Below are 12318 nucleotides of genomic sequence, written 5' to 3'. Positions count from 1 at the left end.
GAAAATTACAATTGAGACAATTGAAAACAAACTTGACAACAAAACTTCATGTTCACTTTGGAGAATTCTGGCAGTGACTAGAAAAAAAAATATTTTGGATTCTTACCATTTCCCTTTTTTGCTTAAATGATCACAAAAGCAGCTTATTATTGAGAAGACCTGCACATGCACATTATGATAATCACGAAGCCCAAATAAGTAGTGTAAATTAATAATAAGTAATATAGTACAAGTAATAAGTGTAAATAAGTAATAACATCTATGTGGCTGAGCATTTTCAAGTTAATATAATACATAAACAAACTATTAACCAGTATTATAAACTTCACTGAACGCAATGAACGACAAGTTGTTTTATCAGTACAGCCAAGGGAAAAGGCAGAAAAAACCAGCAGCACTGGAAAGCTTCTTAATCTGTTTTCATTCACTGATGCTAGAAAATTCAGTAAGTTTAAAGAAAAGCATTATTAGTTTGCAAAAATTGCTCAACATAATTAACAAAAGGGGAAATGATACTTGATGTGGACATACATAATTTTACCCATAAATGGTTGGTATTTTATAAACAGTTATCCCCCAAACAACTAAAAACCTTTTCAGCGGGCTCATTTCCCACCTCTATATTTAGCGTGCAAGCCTCAAAAACACATATTTCTGACCTTAATAAGTCACTCCACGTGTTAAAAGACAACATTTATTCATGAGTACCCTGAAAAGGTTCTCACATAAAATCTCAAACACGTATTTGTAAAAGATTTAGACCAAGTGAGTATATTGATATATTAAACATACCTAAAATAAAAACACGGCATTTATATTCTACTTTCTTGCACTGCACTACCAAACTATTATTATTCTGCATTTAAACAATCCGCAGGGGTCCCTTTTTCTAATTCTCAGCGGTATTATCCCTTCTTGTGAGCAGAGTTAAACAGGCACAGTACTGCCTGATGGAGTCATCAGACAGTAATTCTTGAGCAACAAGCATTTTAAGTCATCAGTGTCATTATACCAATTTCAACCCTCAATTTAAGTAATTTATTAGTGCAGATAGTTGGATGGAAAAGCTTGTATTATTTCATACTCAACCTTTGCCATACGACAGACCATAATCAGCACATTTGAAAAAAATGTCAATTCCTTAGTTACAGTATAAAATATCAAACAAACTTAACGTGAAAGAATATCACATGCTGATCCCTTCAGCCCTTCTCAGCAGAGAGTCCCATTCCTGGTCCTGGCACTAAAGCAAGGTCCCTGCTTCCAGAACTAGTCTGGGCATTATTTTTGAAAGTCTCTAAAATGTTTGTATTTTGACTCACTGTATAATATCATACATTACTTAAAACCAAGGCTTGTTCTGCTGTATCCACACAATCAATTTAAGGCATCTCACACCAAATTCCCCAGTGAAGAAGATAAAACTGTAACACAGTCCAATTAAACGCAATAGGATATAGACAACTCACCAAGACTCAGCGAGGCGGGCAATGATTTCTACGGGCTGTGCGTGCAGTGGGCCTCACTACTCAGATACATCTCAAGCGTGCTAGGAACAAAATTGAGAGAAAAATATTAGCCTTTTTTTTGGAGACAGGCATGGAAAAATAAAAATAAGACGCTTAGCACATCGCATTTTTAAGCGTAACACAATGAGGGAAACACAAACTTTGCAGAGCATTATCTGCTTTTCCAGACATAACTACAACCCCCTTCTAGTCGCACAATCACTCCAGGCACACAACTTCCTCTCTACCTGCTGCCTACTGCAAATACACAGTGATAGCAACTAAGATGTTTACATTAACTTACACCGTACACAGCCTTTATTTTCACAAAAGAATCTGTGGGAACCCTCTGTGAAAGTGGCTGGTTCCTTTTTTGGTTGACTGCTTGGCTGGTTGACTTTGTAACACATTAGTTTCAAATCTCTAAAAAGGAGAAACTGATGTTCTTATAAAATGTCTTTCAACCACTATTAAAAGTTGTATGTACAGAAGCATGTTTCTTCTCTGAATCTCCACTTACAACACTCCTGACTCGAGTGATGATTACCAGTGGACACATAAATTGAAAGCTCTTCATTAGTATAGAGCTTAAGAGTCCAGTAGAGCAGAGGACATACATTGCACAGCAACACACATTTCTTCAGGGAAGAGGAGCATGGCCACTACCCACATAAATATTATACCTGCATTTCTGTTTGTAGGTCAAACAGTAGTTTACGTCAAATGTATCCAAGTAAGCTACCAAAGAAGAGTTTTCTACCTTTTTATTCTGACAAACAAAAAGGTGGAACAGAAAGAAAATGAAAGATACACTACAAGAATCATCAACAGAAAAAAAAAAAGCGCACACTAATTACGCCTCAAGAGAAATGGAATTTAGAAACAACGCAATTCTTTCTGTCGTTTCTGCCATCTCACAGAAACCTTCTTCAAACAAACTCAGCTTAAGTTCTTTCAGTCACAGGCAGGATACCACTACAGTAACAGGCTATTCAGGGGCACCACTAACAAAGAAGTATTCTTATATAAAATATATACACAGAAGATAGGAATACATTATTTCCTCAGGAATGCCCAAAAAGCACACAAGCTCTACAGATCATAAACATGGCCTTCAAGTGGGTCCTCACTGACAGAAAACATCACCTTGTCTTAGAATAAAATTGTAAGTAAAACACTACTAGATCTTTTGGTGATTTAGTGAGATTTACAGTGTCTGTTAGACACCTGCAGTTCAGAGAGACATGCCGAAGGGAAGCCGCTGCCTCACCCACAGATGCAGGCTGGAGCCCCAGCCCATGGTGGGGAGCCCTTTGCTACAGGGGAGCCATAATGATGAGAGTGCCTGTGTAGACAGAAATGCTTCCCACTCAGCTCCTGTCTTTCAGCAGCTGCACGCCAGCAAAATGACAATGACTACTGCCATTTTGTTTCTTGACAACTAGAGTGGCTGCTTGCTGGTATTTTCCTACCACTGATTTATTTTGGGTCCCACCTTCTGATCTATGTGGCCTCCAGCACTGCAGCTCGAAGAGTCTGCACATGAGTAACGTGGCTCCTGACCGTTACGCTGCAGTCCACAGGGCTCTGCATAGCGACAATGGAAATTACAAGTTTTGCTGATTTTCATTTGTTCTATTCAATAAAACATTTAAAAATACTGTCTGAAAACCAAGACAATACATGACAGTTTCACAGCAGAAGCACTACCTTCAAAATACTAAGGAGATCTTTCTTCCCAAGTAAAAATCTTGAATTATACAGCAACTAGTGACAAGCTTACGTACCCAACCTGGTATTTTCCAGATTTATTCCTCTAACTAAACTAGACTGTCAGTGAAGAAAAGTGATGAACATGAAGTGAGGGACAGCGAAACTACCTGTTAGTCCTTGCCTTCCCTTCTCAAACCCTTTCTGAAGCTTGAAATAAAGGAAAACTAACACTGCAACAAAAGGCAATGCTAGTACCTATTCCCATGCAAATTCCCACAAGAATCAGGAGGTTCCTGGCATGCCCCTCAAAACTCAAGAGAAAACACTCTTGCATAAAGCCAGCTTTCACAGAAACATAATGCTGTTAATGGTGGTGCTCAAAGGCCTGTAGGTAGGCCTCACAAAGGCCTACATGAAGAATGGGTCTCTGCCTCCAACATTACACAATTATCAGCATTAGCTGCAATATAAAAAAAGAATACACCACAGACATCATTCTCCACACCTGCTATTTTCCAACATCACCATTCAATCCTCCCTCCCCCAAAGGGTAAAAGAAAACTTTTTAAAGGTCACCATAATAGTTAAACGCAACTGATAGGGCCCAGAACACCACACCGTCCTCTGAGTTCAGACCACTTTACGTCTTTATTTTCCATTCATGCACAGACATTTCTTTCTTTTCCAGTGCAAAGGGACATCTGTATTCCACGTACCCAAGATGTGTTACCTCCTCACCCCATAAAAACTCTAAGTTGTGAACAAAACACAACTCTACAAACTACAGTTTAGCCAAAAGGGAGGGAACGACTACCACTTTCAGACATACTTAGAAGAGACCATCACCTACAGCATGCAAGCTTAGTGAACGTATTTTTTCATCTGCATACGGTCTTCAGGGTCCCTCATTCTTATACTAAGAAGAAAAGGTGCCACAAATGATCTCACCATTGTGCAGTTAACACGAATTTCACACAGAACTGTAGCAAGAAAATAGTTTGAGGCCTCATTAAAAATTCAGTATCTTTGTGTCAAAGTAAGCCATGATCCTTAAAAAAACAGCAAAGCAAGCAAAAGTATGTTTGCACTGCAAATGCCAACACAAATTGGAAAGCAATTAAAAAAAAAAAAAAGCAGCTTTCAACTATGTTATTAGACCTACATTTTATAGCCAGTAAAGTATCAACAGGTTGACTTTTTCTTTTAAGATGAAGGCAACAAGTATTCTGGCCACACTGAAATAAAATAGTATATTTCTGGTTGTAAATTTTTATTTTGGAAAAAATATGAAGATTTAGACTTGAATAAGAGCTTTTCTCCTTGATAATGTAATTGAAACCTGCTACAATAAATAATGTATTTATCTGCATACACTCGTAATCTTCCTCCACAAAGAATCTATTTTAGGAAACCGATAGAAAAGGAGGAGGACATTGCTTATATCTCTGGAGACCAGGTATAAATTTGTGTAAGGGTAGCAAGTGAAATTAGTTTACAATAATCACATTTATTTCTGAGAATAAAACAAGTGATTGGTCAGCAAGTCCGGACACTAATTTTGAAATAGTAAAGAATAAGGACTGAAGAGCTACCATGTGAACTCAAAGCATGGTAGAAGAAGCATGAAGAAAAATAATCTCCACCGTAGACCAGGTGACATCTGAATTCTTATTTGCACAAGTATTAAAACATATGACTTTGGGGTTTGGGTTGTTGTTTAGTTTTGGGGGGGGGGGGGGGGTTGTTTTGGTTTGATTTTTTTGTTTGGTTGGGTTTTTTTTAAATTTGATTCCATCACACAGGCATATGATGAACTTGTAAGTTCTTAAAAATACCTGTAGTAAAAGTGTCAGTATATACTATCAAATTTATTCATAGGCAGACTTTCCTCCATCCTCATAAAATTTTCTTTTTAAATGCAATTTAGTACCTCCTACATAATCTGTGAGGTACAAATAGGTGACATACTGCATTGTTCTTAATTGGAGTGATTTTCTTCAAAATCCATGGGCAAGGCTCATTAGGGATCAATACTGACAGCAATGAAAAACTAAATCCGTTCACACACAGATGAATTACAGCATGGGCAGAGTAAGAGTAAAATTCCATAATAATTCTGACCTAACAAGTAAAATGTTATTTCACTTTCCATGCCCATTCTTCAATCCCAGAGTTTTCCACTGAGGCAGCCAATAAAGCAGCCAATTGTGATATGCCCACTATAAATCCTACCAAAGAGCAACAATATGTCTTACATAGCTCACTAAAAAAGCATCAAAACAGCAACTCTCAGTCATCACTACATCAGATATATGTTCTCACTATGTCCCATGATCCCCCCCCCATAGAAGCTCATGCGATCCATACTACCCAAGATTTATGGATAAATCAACAAATTCAGTATTCTCTGCCCTTTCATTAATACATTAATGGTTTCCATATAACGTGGACTGTTTTAGCAAAATACAAGTTATCCTTTCCAAACAGCAAGCAACTTCTTGAAGTTCAAAAACAAACAGAAAAATGTAATTAGGCTTTACAGAGGGCATTGCACCTTAGCTGCAAAAAGCAAATGCACGTTACAAAGAGGCTTCTGAATATCTAAGTAATGGGAGCACGCTCACAGAAAGAGTGAGATTTACTATCAGTTATAACTGCTAAAATGAGAGCAAAGCAAAATAATATCTGCCAGTAACTTTATTAATGGAAGATTGTTATGGAAGCCATTTAAGGAAATGCAAGACTTGGAATGGTATAATGATGCAGCTGCAGAAGAAAAAAATGTGTGTATTGTTAATATGTTGTTGTATAGCTTCAGACATTTAAATTAATGAACTAATTTCAAACTTCAAAATGCCAAGCACCCCAGTGACCATACACTTTCCATAGGAATTGTGCCTATTTTATTTCCATAAAACTCTTAAGTAAAATTTCCATTAGTCTCTAACTTGAATAACGTGCAATTTCCATAGAACAAGATTGAAAAATCATAAACAGTAACAAAACGCAATGCAGTAAATCCACCACATTCAAGATCTATTTTTCAAACTATTCATCAGCTCAGAATAATTGTATAAAATCAGCAGAAGTATTCCAAATGCTCAGGAGAGGAAACACTGCTCTAGGTAATAGGTAAATGCAGGACTGAATAAAAGAAAATTAATTTCTTCCACTCAGTTTTTTCATCATGTAAATACTATTTCTGAATACTCACAACACTGACAAGATAGCTTTGTTTTAAAACCCTGTTTAAAAAATTCCCCAGGTTTGTTTTTTTTTTTTAATTCTGTATCCTGAATTGATTAAACTATACAAGCTGCGATTTTTCATGTCACATTTCTGCTTGGTATGTTTTGAAAAGGCTAAGCTACTGAATCATTAAAAATAGGGAGTGTTTGCATAATGTAAATACTGCTGACAAACTACTAACCATAGAACTGGTAAGACGCCTCAGTAATATGTAACCACTGATGTAATATTACAAATTATTCTTACTACTCGAAGTTGCCATTGCACCAATATGTATGCCTCTTCAAAATGTTATTCCAACACAGAGCAGGAGTCCTGGCAACTGCATTTATTCCCTGAAATCTTAAAATATTATCAAAATATTATCTGTAATAAATATGTGAAATATATCTTATCTAAGCTCGATTATCCTGACGGGTAAAAGCCAAAGAATACTTCTGTAGGGTTTAAATTCCCAAGAGAAGAAGAGCTCAGATCCCGTCTGCAAGCACACAATGGAATCACAGCTGACGATGCACATCTTTTTCTGGATGTCTCCATATGCTCAGGAGGGTTTTCCCCCCCCTCTCCCTCCCCGCCTCCCTTGCTCCCAGCATTACATTGAAAGATTTGTCATTATCTGCCGCCAGGAGTATGAGAATGTTTTAACAACTAACAAAAATAAAGTAGTGCAGTGAACTTCATCTCATTTAAAAATAAAAAGGAGGGATCCTGCCAGAGTAGCCATCTGTAACTAAATTAACTAATAGTAGAAAATGGGCGGATGAATGGATGCTGTAATACACCTTCTATGAAGTAAATATCAGTGTTACTCTGTTCTTAATTTAAAATGTTGTTTCACACAGAAGAGTATATACTGTAACACCACATCCAACCTTTGACCTCCAAAGCCAAACATAGAAATAAATGAATTCTGAGCATTTTAACATCTATAAGAATACTGAAGAAATGTGTGGAATTTTTTAAATACTTTATACCTACTTGCATGCAAACTGCATTGTTTAGCAAGGACAACCATAGCAAACGTACAAAAAATGAACGTGACAAGAACAGTTTTAGTTCAGTGTTCCCTCTCTCCAAGGCACAATCTATCAGTGTTCAGCAGACAAAGAGAGTTACATTTATACTTGAATTTGGTACCACTCTTTAGTTCGGCTTTTTCTTTTACATGAACTGACAGCATCCTCAAGGCTTAGACCTCATAAGCCTCTGCGATTTCTGCAATTCTGGTGTAAGGTGCTATAGAAACTCGGGCTGAGTGCAGAAGCCCAGATTTTGCCAATGAGACAGTGACATCGGCAACAAAGGCAAGGAGCAGAAGACAGTGGGCATTGTAGCAGCAGCTGGCTCGCTCACCGACTTTGTTCTTCCTGCTGCAAAACCTGGGCTCCCTGCAGATGGACTAGCTCTTACTGGGTTTTGTTTTTTTGAAGGTGGAGGGAAAAGTTGGGAACATCAACACTACAGGCTGCTTACACGCCTCTTTCGACAGAGCCTTTCAGCCTTACAGTGAGCAAGCTACATCCTAAATGAGTATAAAAACATAAACGTTATTCTTAAATAATTCATTTTGACTTCAGAGCTTCAGTTTAACGCAATACACCACACTATATGTGAGTAAATCCCTAGTACTTTCTCATTTTTCCACCAGGAATAATCTTTGACTATTTTCTCTTGCAAATAATGTAGTTCCAGTTTAAAAACTTAAATTGAACTGTCTTATTCCAAAAGTATCATTCTTGATAGCAATAAAGTATTCCGTCCTTAAACGTCTCAAGTTTCAAATTTAGCACCGACACCACCAGGATGCACAACAAGGAACACAAGGAGATTTACACATTTACTAAAAGAAGTGTCTTCAGGCATTGCAGAGATACTGATGAAGGATGTCACACAGGGATCCTCTCCCTAGAAAGGCCACAAGCTTGAGAAGATACAAAGTTAAGAAATCTTATGTGAAATTTCAAAGAGTATGGTGACCGAAAAAAATGAGATGATTACACCACCTTTGTCAGGCATTCATTGCATAATGCTCACCAAAATGAGATACAAGCATATTAAAAATTACATGATTCGTCAAATATTTGCATGATGTTAAAAAGATCAACCTTTCTTTTTAAAGTTGTTCTCGATATTTCTGAGGGTTGAGTCCATGACAAAGTATTTTGTTCAAGACCACAGATGACCAAGACTGGCTACGAACATTAAGCTTATCACAGCACTTCTCATAAACTTCGGAATTAACCATTCGGGGAAAGTTTACATCTTTCTTTATCTCGTGTGACACAGTGGAGCTGACTTCTATGTTCCAGTCCTCAAGTAGTTGTATCGCAAATGCCAAAATAAGGGACACAAATGCATGAGCGCCCATACGTGCCTGCGTACACATCTGTACGTGCAAATATGAACAAGCCTGGTGTATCCTATTTGTGACACCACCGCTGACGTAAACAAGCAAGCGTCCTGAAAACTATGTAGGAGGTGCAGTGCCTACACCAACTGCGATAAAACGACCGGTTTCCATTCACGGTGGTCTTAAGCTGCATGTAAGCAAACAAGGGCCCTGCTTTGGGGAATAATAGTTTCAGTATGATGTTAACGACGGTGTGCAACACTGTCATTTCTCTGAGAGCATCCAACAGGGCAGACCAGCAGCTCCCTCCCTTTAGGCACTGGCAGAGGATTCCCCCATGAGAGGAGCCCACCAGGTGGCCCAGCGCCGCTATCGGGTTGTAAAGAGCCAGGAAATTAACTGGCTAGAGTTGATTTTATAGTTCAGTACATAAAAACCCAAAGGGATAAAAAACAAATGACTGCCTTCAGCCACAATGGCAGCAAACTAAGAACAAAAAAAATGCTTTAAGTAAAAAGACTGGCAGTCTTAAACTGCTTACTTATTTACAGCAGCAATAGAGCTCTGCTCTAACTGTCATAGCCAGACACTATATGCTTAGCTCAAACTATACTTAAATACCATAAAAATATTGCCAGTTCAGTTCTAAAGCCTATTCACCTGCTTCCTACTACTCTGAAAGGAGAAAGAAGAAAAAAAAAAAAAAAAGAAATAGAAATACAAAACCAATTGATTACTACTGAAGAAGCAGGCTGTTCTCCTTTTACAAGGAGACTTTCCTGGCTAAATTACAAGTGCATTTAGACAGTGGGCTCCCAGAAACGCACACTTCGGACAGAAGCAGAGAGGCTAACACAAACTAAGATTCAGATATTATTTCCCGGTGATTACCAGCAGCCTCCTTGCCATTTTTTTTTTTTCTCCCTTCCCCCCCCCCCCATCTTTTTTGCCAGGCTCTCGGGCAGGTTTCCTGCAGACAAACTACACGGCCTGAACGCCCCTCTCTGGAAGGGGAGCCATGTGATTCCCGGGCCGGGGGGAAACGCTCAGGCACAAGCGGAGGCGACGGAGCGAGGGGCAGTGCGGGAGAGGGAGGAGGCTCCAGTTTCACCTCGCCCAGGAGCCCCCGAGCAGCGCGGCGGCGGCGCGGTCCCCGCGGCGCACACACCGCCCCCCGCCGAGGCGGGGAGGGGCTGCGCACCCGCCCTCCGCGCAGGCGGGGGGCATCGCCCCAGGCGCCCGCGGGCCCGCTCCCGGCGGGGGCGGCCCGGAGCCGCCCGCCCGCCCGCCGCCGCCGCCGCCGCCTCCCCCTTGCGCGCAGCCCCGCGGCCGCCGCCCGCGGCGGGGAAGCAGGAGCGAGCGGCGCCGCCCGCCCCGCCAGCAGCACCCGCCCAGGGACCCCGCGCCCAGCCGGCTGCCACCCCCTCCTCCTCCTCCTCCTCCTCCTCCTGCTGCCGCCGCTCCCCGCCCCGCGCACACACACGCAGACACACGGCACTGCGGCGGCCGGGCCCCCACCCCTCCCCGGGCCGCGGGGAGGCGGCGGCCGGGCCGCCCCGGGCTGCGCTCGCACGCAGCTGTGCCACCGCGGCCTGCCTGCGCGGCTGCGGCGGCGCGGCGCGGCTCGGCCCGGCGCTGCGCGGCGCGCACACGCAGGCGCAACCCCCGCGCAGAAAGTTAGAGAAGTTGCCCGCTTTGCCCCCTCCTTCCCCGCGCGTCTCCTGCGGGCGCGGAGCGGCGGCGGGGCGCCCCGGCCCCGGGGGAAGGGGAGAGGGCAGCGGGCGCCGCGGCCCCTGCCCGGCGCGGGGAGGGGGCGGCCGGCTTGGCCCCGCGGAGGGAAAACGGAGCGGCCCGCACCCTTGCGCACCAAGTCGTTGTCAGCCGGGGAAGGGGAGGGGGCGAACACCGCCCTGCTCCCCAAATCACCCCTTTTGTCATCGGGGAGAGACCCTCCCTCCAAGTTTCCATGTCGGTGCGGGCTCGGGGGCAAGGGGGGGAACGTCCCAAACAACCCCCTGAAAATCGCCCTCCGCGCCCCAGCTGCCCCATCCTCGCCCAGCGCGGGCAGGGCAGCCCCCCCGCCCCCCGGGCCCGCCGCAGCACCCCTCGCCTCCCCGGCTCCTCGCACTTTCTCCCCCTGCCGCCCCCAGCCAGGGGCGCGGAGAGGCGGCACCCGACCTCCGCCTGGCCTGGGAGCAGGAAACCAGCCCCCCCCGGCCCAGCAGGGTGGGGTGCCCTATCCCCCCCCCGCCCGCCCCGTCGAAACGGGGGACGTCCCGGGGAAGTAAACCCGCGCCCCCACCCCCCACCCCCGGGCCCCGGGGCTGCGAGCACGATGCCCCGGCGACGGGCGGCCCCGCCGTCCCCTGCCCCCGGGTCCCCGCGGAGGGGCCGCGGCCCCCGCCCCGCTCCCCGCCGCCGCCGGGGAAGCCGCCTCGCCGCGGCCGCGGTGCCGCCCGCCAACGCCGCCCCTCCGCGCACCGGCGCGGCCCCGGGCGTCCCCCCGGCGTTACACAAGGCGGCCGGGGAGGCGCGGGGGGCTGGGGCACACCCCCCCGCCGCGCCGGGGCCGAGGGGGCGTGCGGGAGCCGTTACCGGGGTCAGTGCCGTCTCCCGCCGCGGCTGCCGCCGGCGCTGACCTTCGCTTTGTAAGATGAAGCTGAAGCTGGGGCTGCGGCCGCCATGTTCCCGTTTTAATAACTGCCTGCTTGTTTATTTCAATGGAGACCCTCCCACCACTCGCCCTCCTCCTCCTCCTCCTCCTCCCCTTCTACCCAGCGGAGGGCCGGACGGGGAGGAGGCGGGGGGAGGCACAAGTCACTCCCCCCTGCCCCCGGGCACGGCGGCAGCGGCCGGGCCCCGCGCTGGGGGAGGCCGGGCCGGGCCGGGCCGGGCCGGGCGGGCGGCACCGCGGCGCGGCCCGGGGCGCCGCCGCCGCCGCCGCCCCTCGCTGATGCCGCCCGGCGGAGCGCGGAGCTGCCCCGCTCCCCGCCCGCAGGGACAATGGCAGCCGCCCCGCTCGCTCCCAGCCCTGCGCAGCGCTGCCGGGAGCCTCCTCCTCGGCACCCGAACCGGGGAGAAAGGGGAAGGGGAAGGGAGGGGAGAAGAAAAAAAAAAAAAAAAAAAAAAAAGTCCTTCGCCCTCGGAGGGCGAGACTTTAAATGTGGCCCTTCGCCGTCCGCCCTCGGAGGAACCTCGCTCTCAAGCGGACCGGAGCAATCAGCCCTGACGAGGCTTTCGGTGGCCCGTATTCACAAAAACAGGGAGACGGGGCAACAGTCTGATTTCCTTTCTTTGCCCCCGGGGGTAAAAAAAAAAAAAATAAAAAAAAAAAAGAAACGAAAACACACGCTGAAAATTGTGTCACAAATACTCAGCATCAACTGTATCGCAAGAGCGAGGGGATAAATGTGCAGGCTTTTCTTAGGTTGGAGGAGTGAATGCGTGAGTTAAAAATTATTAAGGGCTGGAGGGTGATTGTTAAACATTGCCTTT

General features: G+C 45.3%; 1 protein-coding gene across 6 annotated transcripts in view; it reads right to left on the bottom strand.

Annotated features, from left to right (window-relative positions):
* Nucleotides 1-11541, bottom strand: part of NCOA2 (nuclear receptor coactivator 2) — a 197703-nt gene extending 186162 nt beyond the window's left edge. For 3 of the 6 annotated variants that reach the window (XM_082318151.1, XM_082318149.1, XM_082318153.1), the window contains exons 1-2: nucleotides 11419-11531; nucleotides 1470-1549 (exon numbers count right to left, since the gene is read on the bottom strand). The gene's annotated coding sequence lies outside the window, so the exon portion shown is untranslated. Of the gene's footprint in view, nucleotides 1-1469; nucleotides 1550-1812; nucleotides 1832-11418 lie in introns of those variants that run through there. The other 3 variants (XM_082318150.1, XM_082318152.1, XM_082318154.1) reach the window with 3 other exon arrangements.
* Nucleotides 11542-12318: the final 777 nt, after the last annotated feature.

The sequence above is a fragment of the Platalea leucorodia genome (assembly GCF_965183815.1).
Source record: "Platalea leucorodia genome assembly, chromosome: 1".
NCBI classification, from domain to species: Eukaryota; Metazoa; Chordata; class Aves; order Pelecaniformes; family Threskiornithidae; genus Platalea; species Platalea leucorodia.
The sequence above is the reverse complement of the archived record's forward strand: the minus strand, read 5'-3'. Positions and strand labels throughout refer to the sequence as shown.